The sequence below is a fragment of the Lactuca serriola genome, chromosome 8 (assembly GCF_051521515.1).
Source record: "Lactuca serriola cultivar US96UC23 chromosome 8, Lser_US96UC23_V15, whole genome shotgun sequence".
In the NCBI taxonomy this organism is placed as follows: Eukaryota; Viridiplantae; Streptophyta; class Magnoliopsida; order Asterales; family Asteraceae; genus Lactuca; species Lactuca serriola.
The window spans coordinates 117,506,524-117,519,821 of record NC_136415.1 but is presented as its reverse complement, the minus strand read 5'-3'; positions in this window follow the sequence as shown (position 1 = coordinate 117,519,821).

The window sequence follows — 13,298 nt, the reverse complement described above, 5'->3', positions numbered from 1 at the left end:
CCAGTCAATTTTCGGACTTCGGTCCGATGCAGGGGACGGGGTCCCAGTCAGTGGGCAAGGCCCAGTATGTGCTTTATATGTATTGTATGGTATGTGGTAGTTTGGGGGAGCTCACTAAGCTTCGTGCTTACGGTTTCAGTTTTGGTTTCAGGTACTTCCGCAAGCAAAGGGAAGAGCTCGGGATGATGGCATCGCACACACCACAGCTTCATTTTTTGTCCTGGGAGTTGATTCAGTTTCTTGATATGTTTGGATACAGTTGTGATACAGTTCTTCTCACAGTATTTTATTATGGTTTTCGAAACACGCAATGTATGGTTTTATTATGCGATACTCAGTTTCATGGTTTTTGTTATAATAAAAATTGAAATTTTTGGGTCGTAATTTTTGGGTTGTTACAAGTTGGTATCAGAGCCTTGGTTTGAGGGATTCGGGCGCACTCCCGAGTGTGTCTGAACTCAAACTAAGGAAGTGGTAAAAAGTTTCTAAAAAAGAAAAGGATTTTGAAAAGCACTTAGAAAGAAATGAATTTTTAAACAAGATAAGGGTGTGATGCATGCGATCAGCTGAGCTCAAGTAAGTACTCCCAAATTACCCATACAAGTTTTATTATGATTAATTGTTCCAGTTTCAGTAGAACAGCATGCTAGTATACGACTAAGGATCTAGGAGGATGCCTTATGTGCCTGCTATATGTGTTTCAGCTTTATGAGAATTGCATGCTAGTATTGAGTAGACAGCAGTAAGATAGCATGTTTAGGTTATACCTGGTAGCGCGAGCTTAGCATTGTATGCTAGTACAGTTCCTCGTTATGAGAGTAGATTTGCTTGAGTAGTTTCCGGTGTCCGAATGCTGCTTGCTTCGTGCTTTGTAGAACTCTTGGTGATGAGAGCTAGCCGTTAGGTGAATACGTCACGTCACATGTGATCAGGGTTGAATAATCTCAGAGTGTTGGATTTGGCCCTATTGCGCAGCTCTTGTCTGAGTCCAACCGTTGTAGGGACAAGCCTTTTACTCGAAGGATTATCTGAGCCTCATCACATGTGATGGTATTCAGGTGATGGCTAATTAGCATTACAAGGAGGCCTTCAGCAGCTGAGGATTGGTTTGAGTGGAGTCAGAGATTTCCCTAGGGCAAGCCTAGGATGAGAGTAGCAGAGATCAGTAGTAGTAGAAGTGACTTGGTGGAGTCAAGGCAGTTCTTGAGGAAAGTACGGGTAGATGTGGAAGGTAGTATGGGCCCGTACTACTGAAAGCAGAGGATCCGTACTCGAATCAAGGAAGGCCGAGAAAAGAGCAGGAAGCTAGTAGTAGTATCAAAGATCCCTTGAGATATTTCAGTTTTCTGATGTTGCTATGATGTGATTCAGAATGGTGGTTTTGCGTTCGAGGCCAGCAGCCGGCAGTGGAGGTGCCGGGGAGGGATCAGGATCAGGCTCGGGGGACGAGCGCATGGATGAGCAGACCAGAGAGTTTCTTTCTTCAGAGATTACTCGTGTCATACTGGAGCAGACTCCTGTGATCTTCGGTTCGATCAAGGAGGGTATCCTAGAGCTGATGGATGAGAGGTTGGGCACCTTCCGTGCCGAGGTGGCGGCCATGATGGGGTCGCGCACACTTACGTTCAAGGAGTTCAGGGCATGTGGAGCTCCAGATTATCATGGGGCGCGGGACCCCATAGCGAGTACTATATGGTTGGCGGATGTGGCCAACGTGTTCCGCACGAGCAGGTGTCCCGAGGGGGACAAGGTTAGATTGGCGTCCTGTCTTCTGAAGGACAGGGCATGGGATTGGTGGGAAGAGGTCGGACATACCATTGGAGATGATGCAGCGTTTGATGCCATGACCTGGGCTGATTTCTCTACCAGGTTCAGGGCGGAGTTTGCACTGGTTATTGAGGTGCAGCAGTTAGCCAGAGAGTTTCAGGACCTCACAGATCCAGGATTCAGCCGAGCCACGGTCGATGTGGCAAGTGTGGGAGGATGCACGATGGGTGTGCAAGGTAGGGAGTTCCGGCTGCTTCAAGTGCGGTCGGACTGGGCATTTGAGCAGGGATTGTACGACCCCTGCTACTGCCATCGCAGCATCAGATCTGATTTGCTTTCAGTGCAATCAGAGGGGACATAAAAAGTCCCAGTGCCCGAGTTTAGCCGCAGTAGGGAAGGTGGCTGCACCTGCCCCTGCTACTTTGAGGATTACAGATGGCCGGCAGGGCCGAGCCGAGGCGCCAGTGGCGAAGAGTAGGGCTTTTCAGATGACAGCAGAGGAGGCGCGAGCGACTCCTGATGTGGTGACGGGTATGTATTTTCCCTTCATCTCTTTATTATTGATTGATTATTGCTTATGATTATATGTTTTCATATAGGGTCGTTCTCTGTGAACGGCATTTCTGCTATGGTATTATTTGATTCGGGGGCTACCCGATCGTTTGTATCGCTAGCGCTTAGCAAGAGATTTAGTAAAGCTCTAGGGGAGCTGGATTGTCCACTAGAGGTTGAGATAACAGATGACAGGACCGTGAGGGTCGCCAGAGTGCATAGAGGGTGTTCTCTTCAGTTATTTGACGAGTAGTTTTCGGTGGACCTGGTTCCTATTCCCCTACAAGGGAATAAGGTTATAGTAGGCATGGATTGGCTGAGTCCCAATGGGGCGGTGATTGATTGTGAGCTGCAGCTAGTGAGGGTTCGCACTCCTAGTGGGGGAGAGTTAGTGCTTCAGGGCGAGAGGCCACAGCGCAGACCAACCTTTTGTTCTGCCGCGAGAGCGACACGCTATTTTCAGCAGGGTTGCGCTGGTTATGTAGCTTATGTCTTGGATGCCCGGGAGAAGGGCAAGACGACAGTTGATGATGTTCCGGTTGTGCGAGACTTCCCGGATGTATTTCCCGAGGATTTACCGGGAATACCTCCTGAGAGGCAGGTCGAGTTTAGGATCGACCTGATTCCTGGTGCGGCTCCGATAACCAAGGCACCGTACCGTCTAGCTCCCCCTGAGATGCAGGATTTGTCTACGCAGCTGCAGGAGCTGCTAGACAAGGGTTTCATTCGGCCGAGCAGTTCGCCTTGGGGAGCGCCGATCCTGTTTGTGAGGAAGAAGGATGGGTCACATCGTATGTGTATAGATTACCGGGAGTTGAATAAGGTAACGGTGAAGAACCGTTACCCACTTCCGAGGATAGATGATTTGTTTGACCAACTTCAGGGAGCGTCTTGGTTCTCCAAGATCGATCTACGCTCCGGATATCATCAGGTGCGGGTTAGGGATGAGGATGTGCAGAAGACTGCTTTCAGGACCAGGTATGGTCATTATGAGTTTGTGGTGATGCCATTTGGGCTCACCAATGCTCCAGCCGCATTCATGGATCTCATGAATCGCGTGTGTAGACCGATGCTGGATCGGTCAGTGATAGTATTCATAGATGATATCTTGGTGTATTTCAAGACGCAGGAGCAACACGAGGAGTACCTGAGGGAGGTGCTGGAAGTTTTGAGGAGGGAGAGACTTTTCGCAAAGTTCTCCAAGTGCGAGTTCTGGTTGCGCGAGGTGCAGTTCCTTGGTCACCTCGTCAACCAGAAGGGTATTTTGGTGGATACGGCTAAGATAGAGGCCGTGATGCAGTGGGAGGTCCCGAAGTCTCCATCCAAGATTCGGAGCTTCCTAGGGTTGGCAGGGTATTACCGGAGGTTCATTCAGGATTTCTCCAAGATAGCAGTGCCGCTCACCCGACTGACCAAGAAGTCGGTGGTATTTCGTTGGGGGCCTGAGCAGCAGGCAGCATTCGAGACCCTCAGGCAGAGATTGTGCGAGGCTCCGATCCTTACCTTGCCAGAGGGGGTAGAGGACTTTGTAGTCTACTGTGATGCCTCAATCACAGGTATGGGAGCAGTGTTGATGCAGCGAGGCCATGTGATAGCTTGCGCCTCGAGGCAGTTGAAGCCTCACGAGGCTAACTATCCTACCCATGATTTAGAGTCGGGGGCGGTTGTGTTTGCCCTCAAGATTTAGAGACATTATCTTTATGGGGTCCATTGTATTATCTATAGGGATCACAAGAGTTTGAGGTACCTTATGGATCAGCCGAGTCTGAACATGAGGCAGAGGAGGTGGTTGGATGTGCTGAAAGATTATGATTGTGAGATCCTTTACCATCCAGGGAAGGCCAACGTGGTGGCCGACGCCCTAAGCCGCAAGGTGTCGGCAGCCCCTATCAGAGGTTTGTGTTTGAGGATGACAGTGATTACTCCGTTGTTGGAATGGATTAGGGAGGCTCAGGTCGAGGGCCTCAAGGAGGAGAGGCAAAAGTGTGAGAAGATAGTGGGCTGAGTAGCTTCATTTGATTATGACAGTCGGGGATTGCTGACACTTCATGGGAGAGTGTGGGTACCGTACTGGGGTGGGGTACGGCAAGTGTTGATGGACGAGGCTCATAAGTCACGATTTTCTATCCACCCAGGGGCGACGAAGATGTATAGAGATCTTCGACCCGATTATTGGTGGCCCTGCATGAAGCGGGATGTCGCTTGGTATGTTGAGAGATGCCTGACCTGCAGGAAGGTCAAGGCGGAGCACCAGAGGCCTCACGGCAAGATGCAGCCGTTAGACATTCCCGTGTGGAAATGGGAGGACATTACCATGGATTTTATCACCAAGCTTCCCAGGACCGCACGAGGGGTAGATTCGATATGGGTAGTAGTGGATCGGTTGACGAAGAGTACTCATTTTATCCCGATCCAGGAGAGCACATCGGCAGAAAAGTTAGCCGATATCTATGTGCATGAGGTAGTGGCACATCATGGAGTGCCGGTATCGGTGGTGTCAGACCGAGACGTCCGTTTTACATTCAGATTCTGGAAGCGGTTTCACGACGAGATGGGTACTCGTCTCTATTTCAGCACCGCTTTCCACCCTTAGACGGACGGGCAGAGCGAGAGGACGATTCAGACTCTCGAGGACATGCTCAGGGCATGTGTTCTAGACTTCGGTGGCAGTTGGGATACGTATCTTCCATTAGCGGAATTTTCGTATAACAACAGTTATCATGCGAGCATTAATCGACCTCCCTTTGAGATGCTTTATGGGAGGAAGTGTAGGACCCCGATTTGTTGGGGCGAGGTCGGTCAGCGGGTCGTTGAGAGCACAGAGGTGGTGCTCAAGACGACCGAGTTGATTCAGCAAGTCCGTAGTAGACTGCAGACTGCGCAGAGTCGGCAGAAGAGCTACGCCGACAGGAGTCGTTCAGACTTGGAGTTCCGAGTGGGCGATATGGTCCTTTTGAAGGTCTCACCCTGGAAGGGTGTCATCAGGTTTCGGAAGAGGAGCAAGCTGGGCCCCAGATTCATTGGTCCTTTCAGGGTTTTGGCCCGAGTGGGTCGGGTTGCTTATCGATTGGATCTTCCAGTAGAGCTTAGCCAGATACACAACACTTTCCACGTGTCTCAGTTGAGGAAGTGTTTGGTGGATGAGTCAGCAGTGGTTCCCTTAGAAGATATTCAGGTTGATAGCAGCCTGAATTATATTGAGAGGTCGGTCGCGATTCTGGACCGGAAAACAAAGACCTTGAGGAACAAGGCAATTCAGTTAGTGAAGGTGCAGTGGCAGCACCGGAAGGGGTCTGAGTGGACGTGGGAGGCTGAGGAAAAAATGAGAGAGCACTACCCGGAGTTATCTGCAGATTCAGCCGTAGCAGACTTCGAGGACGAAGTCTGAGACAAGTGGGGGAGAATTGTAACGCCCCATTCCTGCTGTGTTGCTTCCGTGGCATTTATTTAAAAGTTTTCGAGAGGGACTCGGCGAGTCTATGGCCCGACTCGTCGAGTAGGGACGAGATTTCGAGCACGTGTTAGTCGGCGACTCGGCGAGTCTTCCTGCCAGGTAGAAACCCTAAATCCCTGGGTTTGCACCCTATTTAAACCACCTTATGAGCCCCAAACTCGTTCCCTTCACCCTCAGAGCATCATTTAGCAAACCCTAATCATTCCCTTGAGTAATTGAACATTTCTTGTGTGAATCTTGAAGTTTTGAAGAGAAGAAGGAGGCTAGATCCAAAGGAGAAGAAGAAGATCCAAGGTCTTGCACCCATTTCAGAGTTTATTGAGGTATCAGCCGATTCCCTTCTGTTTCTATGATTTATTTCTCTTTCACAAGCATATTTAGCCTCTTTTAGCCATTTCTTAGCTTGTTCTTAGTAGAGAGATCACATTAGATTGATTAGCCTTCGGATCTAGCCATGCTTCAGTTCCAAAATTGTAGAATTATCACCTTTATAGAGCCATTTTGCATGATAGCCCTAGATCTACTCTTCTAAGTGCCTTTTTAGCCTTTATATCCCTTTTCATGCGTATGTACACGTAAAGTTGGAAACTTTACGTGGTAAATCAGCCTTAGAAACTCAGATCTATAAATTGTATGCGGTGGTTTTGATCAGAATCGAGTTTTTAGGATCTGCATGCATGTGACTCGGCGATTCAGGTCGCGAGTCCCTGATCTTTACCCTTTGAGTGATTCCGAGTGGAGGCTAGTGAGCAGTAGGATGGACTCAGTGAGTCGGAGGTTAGACTCAGTAATTGAGGGACTCGACGAGTTGTTCATACAACTCGGCGAGTCCAAGACAATCTTCTTAGATCGAAGAACAACTCGTCGAGTTGTTCATATGACTCGACGAGTCGGATGCAGATTGCCTGAGCTTTTGAATCAAGAGGGTACTCGTTGAGTCAATGCCATGCTCGACGAGTAGCCACGAGTAGGGTTGAGAAGTGAGACTAGGGACTCGGCGAGTTGGCGGCCCAACTCGGCGAGTCAGGTCAACTGTAGGTTGACTTTGACCGGGAGAGTTGACTTTGACCAGGGGTAAAAGAGTCATTTACCCAATGCAGTGATTAGCATCTGATTGAGTGTGTTTATGGATTTGTAGCCGGGGAGATACCGGAGCTGCAGCAGTTAGCTTTCAAAGCCATACACACAGCAGCCAGTTCACGAGGTGAGTTTCCTTCCAGTAGGAACGGGTCTAAGGCCACAACGCCGGCCCGTTCAGTCAGCAGTAGTTTCTGGACTTCGGTCCAATGCAGTAGTTAGTATGTTTGATGCCTCCGTGGCTCAGACAGGATTTATGTGTTTATGCTAGTTGATATGTTATGCTATGTTGTGCTCAGTTAGTCCGGACTTCGGTCCGATGCAGGGGACGGGGTCCCAGTCAGTTTCGGACTTCGGTCCGATGTAGGGGACGGGGTCCCAGTCAGTTTTGGACTTCGTTCCGATGCAGGGGACGGGGTCCCAGTCAGTTTCGGACTTCGGTCCGATGTAGGGGACGGGGTCCCAGTCAATTTTCGGACTTCGGTCCGATGCAGGGGACGGGGTCCCAGTCAGTGGGCAAGGCCCAGTATGTGCTTTATATGTATTGTATGGTATGTGGTAGTTTGGGGGAGCTCACTAAGCTTCGTGCTTACAGTTTCAGTTTTGGTTTCAGGTACTTCCGCAAGCAAAGGGAAGAGCTCGGGATGATGGCATCGCACACACCACAGCTTCAGTTTTTGTCCTGGGAGTTGATTCAGTTTCTTGATATGTTTGGATACAGTTGTGATACAGTTCTTCTCACAGTATTTTATTATGGTTTTCGAAACACGCAACGTATGGTTTTATTATGCAATACTCAGTTTCATGGTTTTTGTTATAATAAAAATTGAAATTTTTGGGTCGTAATTTTTGGGTTGTTACACAATCGCCATTTTATAGGCAATTTCCTTAACCACCCCTTATAGACCAGCTTCGTGAATGAGGCCTACTAACGGTAAGACTGACTTTTACTCATACATATATATAATGTTAGACTTTTAATGTTATATATAGTATAGGGTGTATTTTACACTTTTAAAATACTAGGAGGTCAAATTTAACAATTATACTTTTAATTCAATTACATTGTAAACCTAAACTTTTATGGATTTATTAAACCTCTTTTAATTATACACCTTAATTAATTAATAAAACCATAAGGGTGTGATTTGAACTTTTCAAAACAATATTAGGGTTTTAGAATTTAACATTCCTAAATTAAATCTTTAATCAACTTTTAAATTCCAAAACTTGAGGGCAAGTTTTGAAACATTTCAAAACATTTAGGTTTAGAATTTAAATATACATCAAAATTAAACTTTTAATCAAAATTTAAATTCCAAAACTTGAGGGCAAGTTTTGAAACCTTTTCAAAACATTGGGGATCAAATAACAAATAATCTAAATTAACATTTAATCACATAATTATCCATATTTGATTTATTTAATAATTTCTTGCAAAACAATTTACCAATTTAATCAAAACAATTAATCAATTATCACATAAGGAAATAAATATTTTATTAATTGATAAATATCTTCAATTAGATCAAGAATATACTCATATATATCATAAAATCGGATTTATATTGATCTAATATGATAAAGGCAAGTATCTCAAAGATAAACAGCAAGAAATCCCGATATTTGCTCTATCTGACGTTTGGACTCGCCGAGTACCCTAATGGACTCGCCGAGTCGAGCCTACTCGCCGAGTCCATCAGACAGATACACAAAAATCGAATTATTTAACTTGAACAAACATACAAGTCATCAATGCAATAGAAACCAATCAAGGCTCTGATACCACTAATGGGTTTTTAGTCATAAGAACATCCTATGTGCTCATACAAACCCTAATGCTTGGATCTAGGTTTCTCTATTGTACATGCAATTTATCCAAGACTATAAACCCTAGATCTAGCATATGATAATCAATATAACATATAATTAGGGTTTAGATCATACCTTGATTGTTATATAGCAATAACAATCTCAAATCCTTCTTGTATTGACTTTAGAAAGCTTAGAGTCACAAATGTCACTCCTCTAATGGCTCACAAACACCAAGAGAAAAAGGATGAAGAAGAAAAGAGAAGGAGGCTGCCCAAAACATGTGGAAACCCTAGAAGAAAGCTTGTCCACGTTTTTGGGGTATAAGGGCTCTATATATAGTGAGGCTATTAGGGTTATCTAACAAGGAAACCCTAATTTGGATGCTTAAGCCCTAAGCAACCCATGGACTCCTTTCCTTAAAGGCCTTGGATGATTTCTAATGGGTTTCCCCATAGAATTCGTCCACTCCTTAATATAAGGCAATCCATAGCCCAAATTGTAATTATCTTATAATTACAATTCCAGTCCCTTAAGTTTAATTAATCTCTTTTAGTCACAAACTTAATTCTTATTAATTCTTGACTAATATTAATTAAACAATATGATTTCTCCTTTAATATATTATTCTCATAATATATTAATAAATCATATTTAATCATTTCTCTCCATAATTCATCCTATCAAGTTGCTTTGGTGAAGGCAACCCAAAAGGACCATGCACCATCGGGTCAAGTACATACCAAAATAGTTATGGACTTAGACACTAATCCAACAGGTCCTTCCACACCGGTTCTCCTTAGAGCTTCCAGATCTAACATTGGTTCGGGTACAGGTCCTGTGCTTTCAGTAGTACGGGCCCAATACTACCTTCTACACCTACATGTACCTTCCCTAAGGCTCTACCTGATGACTCTAATTCATCCCAGAATACCGCATAGCTCAAAACCTAGGCTATCCTAAGATTTGCTCCATCTATATCAAACCAGAACTCAATCATAACATGTTTCCTTTATGCATGCAAATTATACACAGAACAGGATCAAATAGACTTTCGAATAATAGATTCTACCCTAGGACCGCAACCAGACAAGGAACGGGAAATAAGGCCAAATCAATCGTTATAAGGCTATAAGTTCCTAACCGTATACAATTTTAAAAGCATACACATAGCAAGATCCATCGGACTATCATAATCCAAATATCAGTATCACATGGCTAACATATTGGGGAACCACTTACTTGAGCTCGGCTGATCACGCGCATTGCACTCTCCTCTTTTTTCATTTTAAGAAGTTTTTAACTTTTGATTTTTTTTTAAAACAATTTGTTTACCATTTCCTTAGTTTGAGTCCTGGCACACCCAAGAGTGTGCCCGAATCCCTCAAATCAAGGCTCTGATACCAACTTGTAACAACCCAAATTATCAAATAAAATTTTCATTTTTAAATAACCAAAACAATCCCATAAAATGTGAAATATCAATGAAAACTATTTTCAAATCCATAACATCAACATTTTATTTCAAATATCAGAGTGTCCCATCAAATTAAATGTCGGAGAGTGCATGTTGTGCCATCAAGCATTGCCCTTTCCCTTAGACTCAGAAGTACCTAAAACAAATCAACAAACTATAAGCTAATGCTTAGTGAGTTCCCCAGAGCATATCCCACAAGTCCACATAATCACATATACCATATTAGCTATAAAAGCTACATAAACCACATAAGCCATGCATACAACATATAGGGATGCCATGGGCTCCCCCTAGGGTCTTACTCTAAGATGTCATGGGATCCCCGCATGGTCTTACACCTAAATGCCATGGGCTCCCTCATGGTCTTCAATAGAAAAGTCATGGGTTCCCCACATGGTCTTTACATCCAAGTGTCATGGGCTCCCCCATGGTCTTTAATAGGAAATCCATGGGCTCCCCACATGGTCTTACATCTAAGTGTCATGGGCTCCCTCCATGGTCTTTAATAGGAAAGCCATGGGCTCTCCACATGGTCTGACATCCAAGTGTCATGGGGTCCCCCATGGTCTTTCATACAAGTATACCATATATACAACTAACATACCACAGAGCATATAACCAACTAGTGTACCACATATCACAAAATGGGCCGGCCTTGGTGCCTTCGACCCATTGGCATGGTGAGGAGACTCACCTCTATCTGTTGAATCCGAAAGTTGCACTCCTAACAATCCATAAACACCCGTGTTGAACAATAATACCATTAACCCAAGGTTAGGGCTGAAAATAATCCAATTAAAGAACCCAAGCCCCAAGTCCTTTCACAATGGCCCAAAAGTCCTCCTTTGCTAATGGGCCCAAAGTCCATATACAACATCATTAATGGGCCTCATTGCCCAATAAGGCCCAACTTTAGCAACCATGGCCCAAAACAGATAAATTGACCCACCAACTCAAAACATGTCCAGGCCCAATAACCGATTAAGGCCCAAAGGGATTTCAATCCGAAAATAAGTCCAAGTCCATCTCAATGCGTACGCCATGCATACCACTCATGTACGCTTAGCGTACTGAATCCCTGAGTTGTGCGCGTTGTGTACACTATACTACGCCCAACGTACAAACAGATTAAGCACCTTTTTCCATTAAGTGCTTATTACTTGATGTTCCAACATCCAATCTTTAGATCTAAGTTCATTAAGATGTCCTAAGGTATAAATTTGGCAACTTTATGCCTTTTCATGTTCCATATGCTCCCAACAACCCATTAAGACCTTTCCAAGAGTCTTAATCCATGCATGAGGTCAAAACACCCATCAAGACTCCATTTTTTATGCTATGAATGGACCATAGGACTTCAGATATCCTTCCTAAGCTCTGTAGTTGCTTAAACTCTCAAGAGGTGGTCCAAGAACACAAAAAGGGACTAAAGAGAAAACCCTAGCTCTAGAAATGAAAATTATGACCAAGGTGAAAGCTTTTTACCTCCTTAAGCTTCCTAGGTTGTTCAAAATGTAAGATCCATAAGCTCTTCTTTGTTCAAGCTTGTTTCCTCCTCTTCCTTGTAGCTAACACACCAAAAGGATGGTGTTTAAACACTCACAAGCTCAAGAACACACACTCTAATGATTTTAGGGTTTTCAGGGACGTTTGAGGGTGAAGGAGGTTAGTTAGGGTTTGGCTCAAATGAGATAAGGATGTTTATATAGGTCTTAAGTCTGGAAATTATGGTTTGAACATTCGTCACGTACGCCCCACGTACCCTCTGGTACGCCCAACATACGTGCTGGCCTTCCGCAATCATCCATGCATGGTATGCTAAGCGTACTCCTGAAGTACGCCCAACGTACTTAAGGGACCATTATGCAATATCTATAACTTCAAGGGTTCCAAAGGTAATACCTGATTTGGAGTGTTAAAGTTTATGTTTTAGGTACTCCGGTTTTCAAATGAAAGAGCTCGGGGAGATTGTAGTGCACACACCACCTGTTTCCGCACTCTATGAATTACTATGATTCGATGATGTTTTGCTAAAATTTGGTTACCTTGAGTTTATGGGAATAATATGTATTAGCAATTTATTAATCTAAAAACAAAAAATTTATGTCATAATTTTTGGGGCGTTACACATACCCAGTACCGTTTGAAAGGGACCAAGGGGGTGAAATAGATTTAGTTATGTTTAAACTGTTATGCATGTACGGTATTGGGTATTTTGGGGGAGTTCACTAAGCTTTGTGTTTCGGTTTTCAGTTTATGTTTCAGATACTTCCAGCTCAAAAGGGAAGTGTCCGGCTTGATCGCACCGCATCAGCCCAAGTTTTCCGCATTATGTGATTTTGGGATTTGTACTCTAATATTATTTCACTATGATACACAATTGTTTGTTTTAACATGATTATTTGATGTTTTGGAATGAGTTAAAAATGAAATTTTTGTATGAAATTTTTGGGATGTTACAAAACGGTTTGTCTTTAAAGAAGGAATCATGACGGGTAGGTCAAAAATTAAGAGTCATGGTGGAGGCGTGAAAATGAAGAGACCCAAAGGGGATATGGCAATATAGAAAAAATAAAGCAAAGGACAGGTGAGGTGTCGTCTGGACGAAAAGTTGTGTAACCTATATCAATTGAGAAATCAACACGTTTTAACTGGTTCCTGAAACCAAGCAAGAGCTGGCAATCAGCTTTGAAGGAATCGTCGGGAATGAAGAAAACCCAATAGTAAGGTATAGGGACGCCACCATAAAAGAATCAAGAGGTCAGTAAAGATGACGGTATATAGACCCCAACATGAGAAAAGTATTGATGAAGATGATGGTGAAGTGGTGTAAATCAGTTGCAAATGGACGTATACGTTAAGAATGCCTCCCACATCATTTTATTGGAGGACGAAAGCATCGATGTGGACATAAACGCAAGTCTTTAACATATATATATATATATATATATATATATATATATATATATATATATGTTATAATGTGGATGGACAACTATTGTGCAGACATGTGGACATCGTTATTCAATTATAATTACTAAGAGAATATGTTGTTTAGTAATGTAAATACGTTCAACCTCACAAAACTATTATCATTTTCATGCATTCTCACTAGTTCTTATTCATTTTTGTTCTCACGCATAGTTTTTCATTCTTTTT